Source organism: Canis lupus, chromosome 7 (genome assembly GCF_003254725.2).
Source record: "Canis lupus dingo isolate Sandy chromosome 7, ASM325472v2, whole genome shotgun sequence".
Lineage (NCBI taxonomy): Eukaryota > Metazoa > Chordata > Mammalia > Carnivora > Canidae > Canis > Canis lupus.
In genome coordinates, this window is record NC_064249.1 from 2,338,678 (window position 1) to 2,355,446 (window position 16,769).

At 38.7% G+C, this 16,769-nt stretch overlaps 1 long non-coding RNA gene across 1 annotated transcript in view; it reads right to left on the reverse strand.

Moving 5' to 3' along the window:
• The window catches only part of LOC112667123 (uncharacterized), a 63,204-nt gene that overhangs the window by 13,745 nt on the left and 32,690 nt on the right, over positions 1–16,769 (reverse strand). The window contains exon 3 of the long non-coding RNA XR_003141055.2: positions 5,417–5,459. This is a non-coding gene — a long non-coding RNA (uncharacterized LOC112667123). The remainder of the gene's footprint in view (positions 1–5,416; positions 5,460–16,769) is intronic.

Genomic DNA, 16,769 nt, shown 5'->3' on the forward strand with positions numbered 1-16,769 from the left:
TCATCAATATAAAGCCCTCTAATAAAAATGGTTTATTCATTAGATTAATATGTTGAAAACAAGCATGAGAACAAAAATGCTTTTAGGAGCAAAGCCAAAGGTGCTAACATCATAAAAAAGTAGAACACTAAGATATCTCTATATGTTCCTCTCCTTCCCTTGCTATACACACCACTATTTATTATAACAAGCTAACACAAAGAGGAAGAGACCACAGAGTCAATGTTATGGTAAAAAATGCAGCAATTAAAACAGATGCTCCTTACAGCCAGCAGTCTCCAGACATTAATGTTCTGTGCATCAGCCAAGCCATGGCGTTTGAAAATTGTCCTTTACTAGTCAATTTAGTGTAATTTTGATCTTTACATGCTTGAGAACATCAAGAGCTTCTCTTACCACTCCCCCCCCCACCTCCTGTAAGTTGGAGATTGGATGGCTGCTCCTAATTGGCATTCAGAGTAATTTTTTCCTAATTTCTAGAACTGTCTAATCTAAGGGGGAGTTCCTTTGGGATTAGGTACTGTATCATATCAAGATGAATTTGACTCCAACATACAGGATATATTCAAAATATATTAGTAATAAATCCCCCAGCACCAACCACCATGTGTTTATACATGGTAGACACTCAGTAAACCTTTGCTGAATGAATGAAGGAATGTTGAAGGAGTGTCTTTTAAAATCTGCTTTGAAATCCGATGGATGGGTCCTCTTATCTGAGTCTGAGGTTGGAGAGAAGGATGGGAAGGGAAGACTTCATGACGTTCAATAAAAGAAGTAAAATATTGATCTGCTTTGGAGCTCCAGCCTGGCCTTTGGATGAACATTGTTTAAAATATCAATTAGCACACTGCTGGATATAAGGTAGTTTTCCTTCCGTTCGTGCATTTTTAACATAGACTTTGAGCTGTTGAGTTGGGTCTGAAGCCACACCATTTTAAGGCCACTCAATTGAGAATCTCTTCTTGTCATTTTAGATTGCACATTCCATCACCTTTCCTATAAGATGAAGAGGATGTAAGCAGTGATGTGGCCTCTGGTGCATCCTCCTCTGGCTCGTGATTATAAATGGGGCACTTACGTGTGCTGCCCTATGTCATACTCCAGCCCTGTAGACATCCGTGGCCATAGTTAGACTGGGATGACTGTTTTGGCTTCAGATGAAACTCAAAGCAAGTCAAGAATCAATTTTTAAATTTATTTGACTAACATCTGTGTGTGTGTGTGTGTGTGTGTGTGTGTAACTATGGCTTGTGAATACAATGGGAGAGGGAATAGTGCAAAACTGGAAAAGAAGGCCCTAGCTTTGAAACTCACGATACTTATGATCATGGCTTTTCAATTCCTAGGATGAGAAAAGAGGTCTTGGGTAAGTTTAGTGAAGCGTCCTCATCACTGGCAGTTTCAAAGAGGCTGAGTGGGGCAGAGAGAGAAGGCTTGCTAACCATGTGGGTCTCCTCAAGCCCTCTCAGGTTTAATTGCAAGCATAAATGACCCCCAGTCCTGCAGCATATCAACTTGATGTGTATAATTGATAGCCAAACATTTTTTACAGGCTGTTAAATGGTAAGGCCAGAATGAAATGCATATAATGTTGATTAAAGTGATTTTTTTTTTTTTTTTTTTTTTGTACAAAAGGGTCAGAGACATTAACAAGTTAAAAGAAAGTGTGAGCTCTGTTCTTATTCCTCTAACCTTTGTTCGGTTTTTTCCCATAATTGACACCACATGTTTACCATGCCTATTTTTGTCAAACGTAAGGCTGTAAGTATTGAATGTATTTAGAAGTGCTCTTGAGATTAAGGCACTCACAGAGTAGCTCAGAAAGGTAGATTTCAGATATTATTGTAGCACATGGTAAAGGAGTAAGATTTAAATAAACCCCTCTAGTGTGCCTTGTATTAAATTGTCTGGCTCATAATAGCAGACTAAAGTAACAGTAACTCTGAAAAGGATTCAAATGGACATCTAAATGATAATTACCGGGTAATTTTGTTTTGGTTATAATTTGTGGTGTTATTTTTATAACTGACATGAGACATAATATATTTTTCAGGGTTCTGCAATAGCAGGGCAACAAATGAAAGCTGTCAGAAAGTATTTGTAGGAACAGTTATTGAAGAAAGCTGTGAGGTTGTTGAAATGCTGCACAGACTCGATTTTTTGTTTTGTTTTGTTTTTAGTCCAAGGAGCAGTAGAATACTTTCTGAAAAATGTAATGACTGTGGACATGCGTTGTATCACAAGCCCTCTGCCTTGGCTTCTAAAATACTTTTTCTTAACTCAAAACCCAAAGGTACCTTTCAAGGATTTCTTCGACACGTCCTGTGTCTTAAGGTAAAGAGCACTGAGCATTTGATGCTGTGGGTGCTCAGGGTCTTGCCTCACCTTCCATTCTCCGGACCCATCATCCCTCTCCCCTGTCTTACCCTCTCCTCTGCTGTCTGTGCTTTGGATCTGTCTGTGGCATCAGGGACTCCGTAGGGTCTTTAGCGCTTGGTCCTTAACTGGCAGCACTCAAATCTACTGAATAACTGACCTCTGCCCGAGCCATGAACCAAGACCGATGAGCAGACCACCCAAACTCCCTGCAACTACCAGATGCCATTTACGCTCAGGCCCTTCCAACGCGACGTAATTTCATGGAATTTACCTCGCTGCTCATATGGCTCTGATTATTTGCTGACTTGTAATTTTAGTTATTTGCGTGCAAGTCTTATCTTCTTGCCACACTGTAAGCTGCTGGACGACAAGAGCTATGCCTGATGTCTTTCTGTGGGTCTTCCCCCGTTTCCTGGGCTTAGTACGGTGCCCCGCACAACCTGGAGACTCAGTAGACACGTCCAGAGCGAATGGTTGACACTTAAGCTACAGACATGGACTATCCTAAAGATAACCCAGTTTGGAAGGCCCAGAGATTGCCCACCTCTCTGGCTGAATCTGCAGCTATTCAAAGTAAGTTTCCAGTTTCTTATTTCCATAGATACGAAATCAAGAGGATATATATTTTAAGATCTCCACAATATCTTATTTCCGGAGATCTGAAATCAAGATGTTATATCTTCCTTCATTGAGTAGGAAATAGCTCTCACGCCTGCTGTGGCAGCACAAGGCTGAAGGAGTTATAATGATCCTTGAACTCAAATCTACTGATAACACATTTTATTAACTGGCTGGAGACCAGAGTAAGACTGTGGGTGAAACCAGCGGGTCTGAAGCAATTCTAATTTCCAGGCACAGAAACTGCACTTTTGAGGAGCAGAATTTAATTTGAGAAGCGAGGAAGTTCTACCAATCATTTAGTTTCTTTCTTCCCTGAAGTCATAGGAAAAGGCGAATGCACAGCCTCAAGCACTCAAATATTATTGTTATAATAAGGAGACACACTTGCCCTGCACTTTGTTTGCATGATGGTAATTTTGGGGAAATTACGCAAGAGGCTATGTTTCTTTACGAATGTGTCTAACTTTTCCAATTTGTCCGCCTCGTAGAGATTTAAAATAACAAAATCAGTTACTGAAGTAAAATGGGAGAAAAAAAAAAATCAGAACTTTTCTACATATATTTACCTTCCAGAAAAAAGAATTCTTTCATTCCAAATTTCATTTTTTCCTCAATTTCTGTTCAGTCCTTGATATTAAATTTCAATGATAGTGATTTAATACTAAGATATTTTTTCACATCGAGAGCTCATCAGTGCAAGGTAAGATATTTCTAATGTAAGTTATAGAAGTGAAAATTCAAGAAGACTGAAGTTAGAAACATGTTTGTGTCTTTTTTTTCCACGACGAACCCATGTCTATTCTCTATGAAATTGATGTCAAAAAAGTATTATATATTTTCAGTAGGAAATAGAAGGCTGCCCTCTACTATCCTTGTCGGGATGTCGTATCCCTTTAATCATACTTTTCATTTCAGTACATTGAAATTTCCGTTACCAAGGACAACATCATAAATAAAAGTGTTTGTGAAATTTTACCTGCGGCTTCCTAACTTTGTGCATTAAGCATGAGACTAGCAGAGAGGTGGTCAAATGTGAAAATTTATAATCATTTATTACGTACGGCTGAAGCAAGAAGGGAATAAAAGCGTGAAGGCATACATCTATAAACGGAAGCCGAAAAGCTTAAATGAAAAGTAAAGTGAATTTCTGTGTCTTGTCATAAAGTAATGAGAAGCTAGAGCTTTTATTCATAGCAACCCAAGATGCATTTACTCTCAATCTAGCTTCAGCAGTAAACGCTTCCCTGATGTATTGCTTTGGACTTACAAAGAAATATTTGTGCTCTACATAATAGTATAGTTAGGAGAATTACTGCATGGTTGAGAAGATTCTATAAAGGTTTATAGCTGGTGGTGTTACTGTAATTTAATCACAATGTAGCTAATGTAGTACTTTAATATCACAGGTTACTTTTTTATTTACCATTTATTAGTAACTGACAGAGTCAATCATCTCTACATCATAAACAAATCATGGATGGATTCTGTAGAAACCCTAAAATTCCAGAATAGATGTACTATAGTTGTTCTACACTACCACATTCCCTGTAATGAGCTAACCATCAAATTATTATTTAGATCTGTGGAATGTCAGTCAGGCTCCTTGTTCTCAGTCCATTGGCCAAAGACAACTTGAGAACATTTTATGTTACGCAAACAATTAGCCCTGCACGTTGTTTATGCGCAGAAATAAGTCACTGGCCCAATTCAAGCAACGACTGGAAGTGATTTCTGAAGAAACTTAGGGCGTTTAGCTAGAGAGTCTTCCTGCGTGTTTCGTAATATGTGCATGAGCATTACCATAAAATTAAGCTTCAGCCGATGCTTTCTCATCACAATTTTTAATGAAAAGTTTGTTTTTGCATTTGAAAATAAAATGCAATTGCTTCTATACTTTGTTTTATATAGCCCCCTTTGTATAGGTAGCTAGAGAGATGATACTAAATACATATGTTAGTAATTATATATTAATAATTATTATATATAATTTTTAAATATTAAAATTTATAATTATTTTTATATATTATAATAATTATAAATATATAGTGATAATTACTCATTACATGGACGCCTGGGTGGCTCAGTGGTTGAGCATCTGCCTTTGGCTCAGGTCGTGATTTTGGGGTCCTGGGATCGAGTACCACATTGGGGTCCACGTAGGGAGACTGCTTCTCCCTTTGCCTGTGTCTCTGCCTCTCTCCGTGTCTCTCATGAATGAATGAATGAATGAATGAATGAATAAATAAATACTCTTTAAGAAAATAATTATTCATTACATAAATCAAGTCTCGTTACATAAGGAGTATTAATCAAGACTAGTCAAAGAAAGGCACTAACGTATAGAAGCTGTGTGACGTTGTGGAAAGTAGACTGACTGCAAATCTAAGTCTAAGCCAAGGCTTGATTCTCCTACCTTGGACGAGTCTCCTGACCCTGGTGAATCTCTGTCGTCTCATCTGCAAAATAGAAGTAGTGGGATTTGCCCTACTTATCCCTCTGGATTGTTGTAAGGATCAAATAAGACACATTGCATGATAAATCACTCTGCAAACTGAACAGGCCCACAAACTATCAGTGCTTTGGACATAAAAGACAATAAATAAATGCAGAATTCGGTGTTCAGAGCAGGTTCTTTTTATGTAATATTTCAACAGCCTTTATTACAAACTGGGCACAAAAGTCATGTAAAAAAGGCTTGTCATCTAGCTAATATTTTTTGAGCACCTACTATGTGTCATGCTGCCAGAGCCTATTGCATCAAGAGTAGTTGATGAAAGTTTCCAAAAGGATAGTGAATTGGAACTAGGTTACGGGTTAGTATACAGCTGGTTGCAATCATCTCTTCTCGAACCTTTGCACTTGAGACTGTATGCCACCCTGCCTTTTAGTGTGATTGATTAGATTTGTAAATTTTTTAATTTCTGGGAATGTATAGACTTTTCAATTCTCTGTAGATCTCCAGCTCTTTGAGACTAGTCCCATGTGAAGTCGTTAGGCTACAATTTGGTGGCAGTGACCGATCTCTAGCTTAGGAGGTGATACTTCTGGAAATAAAAATAGCCCCACTCAAAAGCACAGTCTTAGATTAACAACTCAAAGAAAGAGAAACAATTTTCAGGTAACTGAAGTGACCATTCAGTTGAGAACAGAAACGTCAACACAGGCATGGGTTTTATTGATTTTTTTCATGATGTTATTTAGCTCATGGTGCCTGGAATACCCTCTCCTTTGTCTGTCAAAGTCTTACTAATTCTTCAACTCTGACCAGTTGAAAGATCACCTCTTGTGTAAAATTTTCCCACCTATACCTTGATTTCCACCATACTATTTCTCATAGTTCTAAAATTCTGCTTCTATTACAGTTATTTCCATGTCATTACTTATTATACTCTCAATTTTTATTTTTTTTATTTTTTTTTAAATTTTTATTTATTTATGATAGTCACAGAGAGAGAGAGAGAGAGAGGCAGAGACACAGGCAGAGGGAGAAGCAGGCTCCATGCACGGAGAGCCCGACGTGGGAGTCGATCCAAGGTCTCCAGGATCACGCCCCGGGCCAAAGGCAGGCGCCAAACCGCTGCGCCACCCGGGGATCCCTATACTCTCAATTTTTAAAAGCAAGGGCAAGTCATCTTCATCTTGGAGCTCTTTTTGACTTCTTGTGTCAGGCTTTGTACAAGAAGCTAATCAAATGGTTGTTGAATTTTGTTACTGCTATTTAAAAAAAATTGATACAGGTGCATATATAACATTAGGATTTTAAAATCTTAGTGGCTTCAAAAATAAGAGCTAAGGCTATGTTACAGATGATAACAGTGTGATATGTTGGTTTTATTTTTTCTTTTATGATAAGACAGTGTGATATATTGGTTTTATCTTTTATGAGATTAATTTTTAAAATTAATGTTAAATGAAAATTATGTTTTAAACATCAGCAAAGTTTATATATTACATGCAGCATAACCGTATTCTTTCTCCTTTGTAGTTGATTTTAACTCTTTCAATTCTGTACATCTGATGACATACTCTTTAGAACAAAGCCACACAGTTCTGGCCAGAATGGTCCTCCTGTGTTTGCAGCACTGCCATGGGTACAAAAGGGGGCTCAAGGAAAGAAGATGACATACTTTCCAGGAGACTTTGCTGTTAGAATTATAACAGATCGGGGGGGGGGGGGGGGCGGGTCAGCTCTCTATTCAACCAAAATATTTTGAGGATCCCTGCTAAGGGGTAGGTGCTCTATGACTTGGTATTGATGGAATATCAAAGAGGGAAAACGGATGAGAGGATTTATATATCCCACTTTTCCAGCCACACTGTATTCGAGGCACATTATCTCCCTTCTAGAATATTGAACATTTTATCTCAGGGACAAGATAATAGAAAATTATAGCAAAATAGGATTGATAAAATATTCCCAATGCCTTCTTATTTGAGGTTTTTTTTTTTTTTTTTTTTAATTTATGATAGTCACACAGAGAGAGAGAGAGAGGCAGAGACACAGGCAGAGTGAGAAGCAGGCTCCATGCACCGGGAGCCCGATGTGGGATTCGATCCCGGGTCTCCAGGATCGCGCCCTGGGCCAAAGACAGGCGCCAAACCGCTGCGCCACCCAGGGATCCCTTGAGGTATTTTTTTTAAGTTTTATTTATTTACTTGAGAGAGAGAGAGAGTGCGAGCATGAGCGTGCATGCCCTCAGGACAGGCAGAGGGAGAGAGAATCCTGAAGCAGACATACCTCTGAGCATGGAGCCTGATATGGGGTGCGATCCCAGAATCCTGAGATCATGACCTGAGCCGAAATTAAGAATTGGCCACTTAACCTACTGAGCCACCCAGTTACCTCAGGAAAATGCAATTTTTAATCTTCTAAATAATTTATCTTTCTATCACTATAAGGTAAAGAAATAAACTAAAATATTTGTTAGTGATAATAGAGAATTATGATTTAGTGGGGAAAAAAAACAATTGTTTGGGAAGTTCTGCATATTGCATCAGGTTTAACTACCTGAGTAGTTTCATGTCTATGTAAATAAAAAAATAATTTTTGATAGTTCATTTCATGTGAAATGTCTAATTGTACCTTTTACAATTACAGACTAAGATCATTTAGTTTGGCTTAGTAAAATATTTGAAAGTCTACTCTGTGCCAGGTTCTTTGCTAGGGGTGTGTGTATGTATGCGTGTGTGTGTGCACATGTACGTGTGCCTATGTTCTGGAGGATGTTGTGAAGAGAAAGAGAAATAAGACATGAGGTCTGCTCTGGAGGATGCAGATTGCTTAAATGTCAAAGGGCTTAGCATGGATGATGGAGCATGCACAGCATCTATGAGGGATTTCATTAATAGTAAGTAGGATCTTTCATATAATATTTGAGACTTATTTTCCCAATTACCTTTCCTTTTACTTGTTTTTAGATGTCTATTCTTTTTGACTGGAATCTATCATGTATTGTAATTTTTTTTTCTATTTTCTTCCAAATCTTGGGAAACTATCATTCTTCCAAAGAAGTGATAAATACACATGGGCTTTTCATGATTCATATTTAACTCTTAAATCTAGTGTTGTTAAAGATACATTTAAAAAAAAGATATTTATTCATTTGAGGCAGAGAAAGAGAACATGAACAGGGGGGAGAAGCAGAGGGAGAGGGAGAAGCAGGCCCCCCACTGAGCAGGGAACTCAACTCTATCCCAGGACTCTGAGATCATGACCTGAACAGAAGGCAGACATTTAACTGACTGAGCCACCCAGGCGCCCCTTAAAGATACTTTTAAGACTCACTCTTCTGGATATACACAAAATAGAGGAACTTGCAGGTGTAAAGAGCTACTTAGAAATTTTTGAAAGGCAATAACACACTACAGAAATCAGGACAAAGGAGAACCTTACTGGATTTAGAGAGAACTTCCACTCTGGAGAGGTCTAATAGGGAGTAAATAAAATAGTACAGGGAAATATATTTGGCATTATGCCTGGTAATGTAGAAAATACTCTAATCCTTGTTGCATTTGAATCTGGGAAGATGCCCATGGTAATTCTTGAAACCACTTGAAATTCTGGAGATGAAGAAGAACCGAAGTACAATGCTTTTTAAAGGGGAAAGATACTTAGCCATCAAAATCAGTAAGGATGGATGTGAAAAGTATTTATACCTACATTTTTGCATTTCTCGAAATGTTGCTTTAAATTCTCTAGTTTCAGGTCACCTTGCTGGCTCAATCAGAAGAGCGTGCAACTCTTGATCTCAGGGTGGTGAGTTTGAGCCCCACACTGAGTATAGAGATTACTAAAAAAATAAATTAAGTTTTTAAAAAACTACAGTCTCTATTTAAGTGTAATTATTTAACTTAATTACTTAAATGTAGTGTTAGCATTACTGTATTTTTTAAAAGATTTTGTTTATTTGAGAGAGAGAGAAAGAATGAGCGGGGTTGGGGAAGGGCGGAGGGAGAAGGAGAAGCAGATTTCCCACTGAGCAGGGAGCCCAATGTGAGTCTCGATCCCCAAACCCTGGGATCATGACCTGAGTCACCTAGATGCCAGAGTAAACTAATACTTAATGATAGTATTTAATGTATAGCAATGATCAAATTTAATGAGATTATCCAGCTGCCTAGAGAAAAGCATAACCAAGTGGGAAACTCTGCCAAATTGTCACCTCAGTTAATTATATTCATTCACTCAAAATATTGCGTGGGCCTCTACTTTGTGCCTGCCAGTTGTAGGGCTTAATTGTGGAACAGACAGATATTAAGCAACTAATTACAAAGTAAGCATTTAAATAGTGGGGAGCTCTTTAAAGAAGACCAGTAGGCTAAGAAGGTACATGTTAGATGTCCCAGACGGAAAGCTGGTTGGTCAGGTATTTTAAAAATGAGGTCATAACCATGAACTCATCGTCTACTAAATCCAACTTCTCCTAAAGTTGTATAACACCTTCTTAAAGAAGGAGGACACAGTCTATAGTGAAGATGGGTCCTATAGGTTCATTGTCACCCCTGGTTGATGGTTGATCTAATTGCTAGTGGGGGTGGGGAGAGTGGGTAGAGGAGAGAGCAAGAGAAAAATTCACTCGGTATGAGAAACACAAAGGAGAAAGTCATGACTTGGATTTTTCCATAGACTCAGGAATACTCAGAGAATGGTTTAAAGGTGATATTAGATTTACCTTAAATGTAATCAAATAAGGTCTCCGATAACAGAGGAGAGGAGGCAAATGCAAGATTTAAAAGAGGTTGAGGGAGTAAGAAAATGCAAAAGGGATTTAAGGAAAATTTGAAAAAGAACTTGAAAGAAAGTTTCAAGTTACTATGGGACAACTTACAGTGATTTAAATTAATATACCATGTCCTTTTGTGGCAAATATTCAACCGAGTGCCTAAAGTGTAAGGTAGTGTGGTAGGTGCTTAGAATACAAGGATGAACAAAACCAGCCCTTATTCCTGTTTTCATGGATTTTGCAATCCAGTAAATCACAATGTAAAATAAATTATAGGGAGAAATGTATAATTGGAATTGGATTCAACTGGATTACATTGGATAAATGCTATGAAAGAAAGGTATACGCAGCTCTACAAGAGAATACAACAGGGGAACCCCACCTAGTCCAGGCCCTAGAGTATTAGGCAAGTGATAGGTGGATTGAAAGGAGAAGAAAAAGTATAAGCGTTCACTAGTGAAAGTAGAGGGTTCTAGGGAGAGGGAATACCATGTGCAAAGGCCCTATGGCTGAAAAGAACATAATATGTTGAAGAAACGAAGGCATTCAGTATGGCTACAGCCAAAAGCAACGAAGTATAGTCAATGAGACTGGAGAGTACAGAGGGGTCAGGCTGGACAGGGATTAGAAGACCATGTGTAGGATTTGAGTATTTGTCCCAAGGGCAGTGGAATCTGTTAAAGAGCTTTAAATAGCCAGTGCTGTAATCTGGGTTTTATAAAGATATTCACTGCTGTGAGAAGAGCATAGTGGAACAGGGCTTGAATGGATTCAGGAAGACCGGTTGGATGCGGCTGCTGCAGCCTAATAGAGTGATTGCGGGAGTGTGAGCTAGAGGGCTGGGGCTGGGGCTGATGCTGCTGAACGTGGGGAGAAGCAGGCAGATCAGGCATGTATTTACGAGGGAACATGGTCAGGAGTAGGAGAAGGTTTCTGGTCCATGCAACTGGCTGTTATTTCATGGTAGGGTCACTTCCTGATGGAGGGAGATCTGAAGAAGGACCAGATGTGCCTTTGAGACAAGCAAGTGGAGATGTCAAGCTGGATATTTGTGTCTGGAACTCAAGTAAGTGATCAAAGTTAAAGATAAAAAGTGTGAGTGCATTGGGCTGTGGTCACAACTAAGGTGGCCTCAAGGTGGGTTTAGTGTGAGAAGAGTACAGCGTTTGGGACTAGCCTTGAAAGATTCTACACTTCAGAGTTTGAGAAGGGGGAAAGAAGGCTGAGGAGGAACCAGAAAACAGAGTTTGGGTTGCAAATCCAGCTTTCTGAATTTTCGTATTCCAGTGTATTGCATGATATATGTGTTTGTATGTGTGTGTGTATTCCAGTGTATTCTACTCTTTATGGAAAACAAAATACCATTATTTCAGATTCTACAAACCCTGATCTGAGTCATTTATGTCTTGAGACAAATCTAGATGGTTACACATTGTTTCAAAATCTTTAATTGAACAAAGATATGACTTGCAAAGCACTTAGATCTCTCTCTCCTGTTCAAAATCCTTCCAAGGGTTAAAATATTGCTATCTTAGTTCCCATTTCCTGAGTTGTAGTGAGGCGGAGCACCTTTTCCTTTTCTCATGTCAATGGGTAGAGGGGAGCCACCTAAAAATTTAGGGGAGTAGGGGGGAAGGGAGGACAGGAGGAAGGCTTCCAGGCCTAATTCCTAGCCTCAAAACCTCTCTTCCCTTGCTCCTATCTTCTGGGACAAAGCCATGATTTACCTAAAATGATTGTCAAATCAGACCCTGTGTCATCTTAACCTGGAAAGAGCCTCAAGGTGCAAGGACAGCCTGTACCCTGGCCTTTTAGGATGGAAGAGCATCTGAGGTTGAGGAGTGGAAGGGGGTGGTGACCACCTCTTGCCTCTCCTGGGTATGTGAAACAAACACCCCAGGATCGCTACCACACAATATGGTTCGATTCTGCACTGCAATTCCCACAAGGAAAGAAAATGAGGAGACCATGGTGTCACCAAAGCCAAGGAAGATATTTCAAGGAGAAGATCAAGTAAGATATGGCCTTAGGTATGTCCATAAAGTTCAGAAGATCAGGGATGCCTGGGTGGTGCAGTTGGTTAAGTATCCAACTCTTGGCTCTGGCTCAGGTGGTGGTCTAAGGGCAGTAGATCAAGCCCTGGGTCCAGCTCTATACTCAGCATGAAGTCTGCTTGAAATGCTCTCTCCCTCTCCCTCTGCCCCTCTTCCCTGTGCTCGCGCTCGCTTGCTCTCTCAAATAAATAAATACATCTTTAAAAAAAAAAAAAGTTGAGATCATTTTTAGTGGGAGCTGTTTGGGGGTGAAGAGCTGGAAACTGTTTCAAAGTGAGCTGAGGAGTAAGTGGGAAGTGAAGAAATATGTCGGAAGTACAGATGACTCTTTAGAAATTCGATTGTGAAGAGGAAGAGAGCAATAAGGCTAGAGAGGAATATAAGGTTTGAGGAAGGTTTTTTGGGTTTTGGTTTTTGTTTTTATTGAGACAGGAGAATCTTGAGTACATTTACATTTCTTTGGCAAGGATCCAGTTGAGAGAGAGAGGTGAATATGTCTTGATAGAAGATGGATAATTAAGAGTAAATGAAACTAACATTCCTAAGAAGAAAGGAGAGAAGGGGATCCTGCGCTCCTGGGTCACTGGCCTTATGTAGCAGAAGGGGAGGGAGAAGCAAGGGAGCTCAGGAAATGGGCAATGATGCTCTTGAAACAAGGACTGTGTCTTGTCATCTTGAAAACGAGGAAAATGAAGTAGCTTTAAAACTGGGTAAAAAATGCTCCCACTGGTTTGTGAGTTCATGGAGGTTAAAGCCTCTATCCTAATTATTTTTGCTCCAACAAAAACCACTCAATGTGTGTTGAGCCGAATTGATAAAAGCCCAACTATTTCTTAAATCTTTAGCAAATGAGTGTTAAAATCCAAATCCAAATCCTGTGGGCTACTGATTATGATGTAACATACAAAACATACAGATCTTTCTTAGCCTGGTGAGAAGCTATATTTTAAAATGCATGGAGGTTGTTATCACAAAGGCTCACTATATTTATAAATGGCATTAGCATTGATAAATTTTTATTTTAATCCATCAGAATTTAAGAATGTCTTAAATTAATGTGAAATTTAATTTTAGTTTTCCATTTGCCTCATTTAATGCTTGAGCTGGTGCTCCAAGAAAGCCTCTGACTGGCATGTTTGCATTCTATACAGTCTTAAAACCAACCTTATTTTATAGTATTCAAGGTAGATTCATAAATTAGGAGAACTACACATTAGAACACTTGTAATATCAAAGAAATGGAAGTCTAACCTGTTGGCAACCACGAAGACAACCACCAAGAGTATTGTATTTGATGAGAACATTGTGACTTCTGATTTCAAAATAAATTATCATAAACGATTGAATCAGCGGTAAGTCTGGCAAATTTCTAATTTCTTTATTAAACTAGATTTTCGTAGAGAGTAAGTTTCCCTTCCTATTTTTTTAAAGATTTTATTTATTTAGTCATGAGAGACACACAGAGAGAGGCAGAGACACAGGCAGAGAAGCAGGCTCCATGCAGGGAGCCCGACATGGGATTTGATCCCGGGTCTCCAGGATCAGGCCCTGGGCTGAAGGCAGCACTAAACCGCTGAGCCCCCCGGGCTGCCCTCCCTTCCTATTTTTAAATAAAGTTCATCCGCCGCTGACTTAACATTAGTAACCCGACACCTGTTAAGTATCTACAAGACATGTGCATCAGAGATACAATATTTGCTTGAGTTACTATTGAATGACATCATTAGAAACTCATTCATGTTTATTTATATATTGATATTATCCAATATCAAGTTCCATAAGTGCCCTGTCTCTTCTGCACTCATGTAATTTTTGTATTCACTGGTTTTTATGCATATATATCAACACTGAGCATGGAGCCTGGCTTATCAGCCAGTGACTGTCAACTGAACAAATTAATGCTTCCCAGTGGTACGTGTAGGTGTCACGTACGTCATCTTCTCCTCCATTCAACAATAAATGTGGGGCAGGAGCTGCATCTTCCTCATCCTTCCATCTCTTACATTGCCAGGTGTGCTGTACACACTTCACAGATATTTGTGGAATGGATGCATGATATGATATTTGTAATTAGCACTGAGTCTGTCTTTAATTAGCACTATCTCCTTTCATTTTCTTTCCTTAATTTTGGTTCTTTTATCCCCCTGCTCTTTTTCTCCCCTTATATTGGCCAATTTCTCTTTCTTTGCCTTTTGAAGTATATTTTGGTATTAATCCCCTTATATTTTGTTGTTTGGCTGAACTGGGCAGATTACGTTGGGTAGTTTCTTCTACTGTAAAGATCCCACAGTGTCAATGATATGATTAATAAAGGATAGTCAGCACAATGATGACCCAATGTGGTGTTGAAACACTTGGATATCCTTCAGAATTTGTCAGCTGAGGTGACTTCAGAGTGCGTGTGTGTGCACACACACATAGAAGTGTGTGCGTGTGTGCATGAGTGTGACAGTGTGTATAAATGTGTACGTATGTTCCATCCATCACCCCATCCCTAGTGTAATAGACATAAAACCACTATTTTCCCCTTCTCTTTTTGTGGTTTATTGACTCCTCCTTGTCATATATTAATAATAATGCTTTTGGCATCGGTAGGTACTCATAATCATTACATTTGTGGCTATCTCAGCTTCTCTTGAATGTTGACTCACCCACAAAAGTGGCTCATTATGTTTTATATTCCACCATGAACACTATTTCTTAAATATATTTTTATTTAGCTCAGTGGGATTCATTTATTTTTGAAAGATAAAGTAACAATTATGAGTTTTTGATATGGTAAGTTCAATACTCATGGTCACTCTTGTTTGCACATTCAGACACTTTTTGGGGGGGGGCTCAAGGAAGTAATGTTAAGCTATGATTTAAGTTTGTTTTACATCTCGACAAACTGTATCCTTGTGATTATAATAATTATTGTCCTTGATTGATTGCTCTCCAGGTGACATTTCTGCACACTACGATGGGGAAACTCCCAATTTAGGGTCAGAGCCAAGAGACTTGGCAGGCGAGAACGGGAGATGGGTTCTAGGACAGGGAATCATAATGGAAAGATACTATAATTTAATATTTCCAACTCAGTCTCAAAATTGACTTACATTGCCTGCTTTGCTAGCACATAGACTAAAAATAATTAATAAGCAGGGGCACCTGGGTAGCTCAGTAGGTTAAGCATCTGCCTTTGGCTCAGGTCATGATCCCAGGACTCCAGGGTCGAGCCCTATGTTGGGCTCCTTGCTCAGCAGGGAGTCTGTTTCTCTCTCTGCCCCTCCCCCTTCTCTTTCTCTCTCTCTCTCTCAAATAAATAAATAAAATCTTAAAAAAGAATTAACAAGCAAAAAAACCCACAAAACCCCAAAAAAATAAAATTACTTATAGTTCAGTGGGATTATTTTTAGAAAAAGATTAGGGAATTTAGGAAAATATAATGAAGAGAATAAAAATAACAGAAAATTCCACATCTAGAGAAAATCCCCATTACTGTTCTGGCCACTTTGTTTTCAGTATCCAAATCCCAATATATATATATAATTTATATAAAGAGGTCACGCTCTTTATACTCTTTATACTCTTTTCTCCCAACATTGTATCTGTCATGAGCAATTTCCAAGTTGCTGGTGAGTCTTTGAAAAATTGACTGCACAATATTTTATTCAATGATCTTTTCATCAGTGAACATTTAAGTTGCTTTCATTTTTCCCCTACTATATTCAGCACATCATATATAGTTTTTATTATTTAAAACTCAGCTTTCCTGAGTTAACTCATCTCTTATGTCTTTCAGAAAGTTCAAGGAAGGTTCTGAAAGATATGTGTTTCAGGTATTTTTTCAGTATTTTGCATTCTGAGATGCGTGTCCATCTAGCTGGGGCCCAAGGGAATGGATATCTCTGGGTGCACAACAGGGATTGGGTAATGAGTTTGGCTTTGAAGCGTATTTTCAGAAAGAATGAATGAATGAAACAGTTATCTTAATAAAATCAAAACCAGGGGATTTTGCTGAAGCTGCTTTCAAAACATGAATGACCTATGCTGACATAAGGAAAGAAGAAAGATTACAAGGTTTGGTTTCTATATGATTGTTTTGGGGGTTTTCCAGTTAAAAAGTGTTATTTACTAGTACTGTAAAAGTATGCCAAAAATATGTCTTCAAATGCAGAAGAGATAATTGGGTTGCACTGTCCCAAGTCAAAAGAAAAAGAATTATTTTCTGTCCAATCTCTAAAATTTTGGCCACTTGCCTGGTATTTCTCTTCAATTTCACACTTCGCAATGGCCTCCGGGCAGACACCGTTCAGGATCAGTACCAGAGAACAAAGCTGCCAAAGTAACCTTTCCACCCATTTTTCAAAGCAAACCAGTCATATTAAATGTATAGAGAGAGGGATTGCTAAAATTAGCCTTTGCTTATGGAAATTATTGTTTTTGTGTCATATTTCTTACAGTATGGCTATCCCTGATTATAAGCCAACAAAATTCATGGAATTTA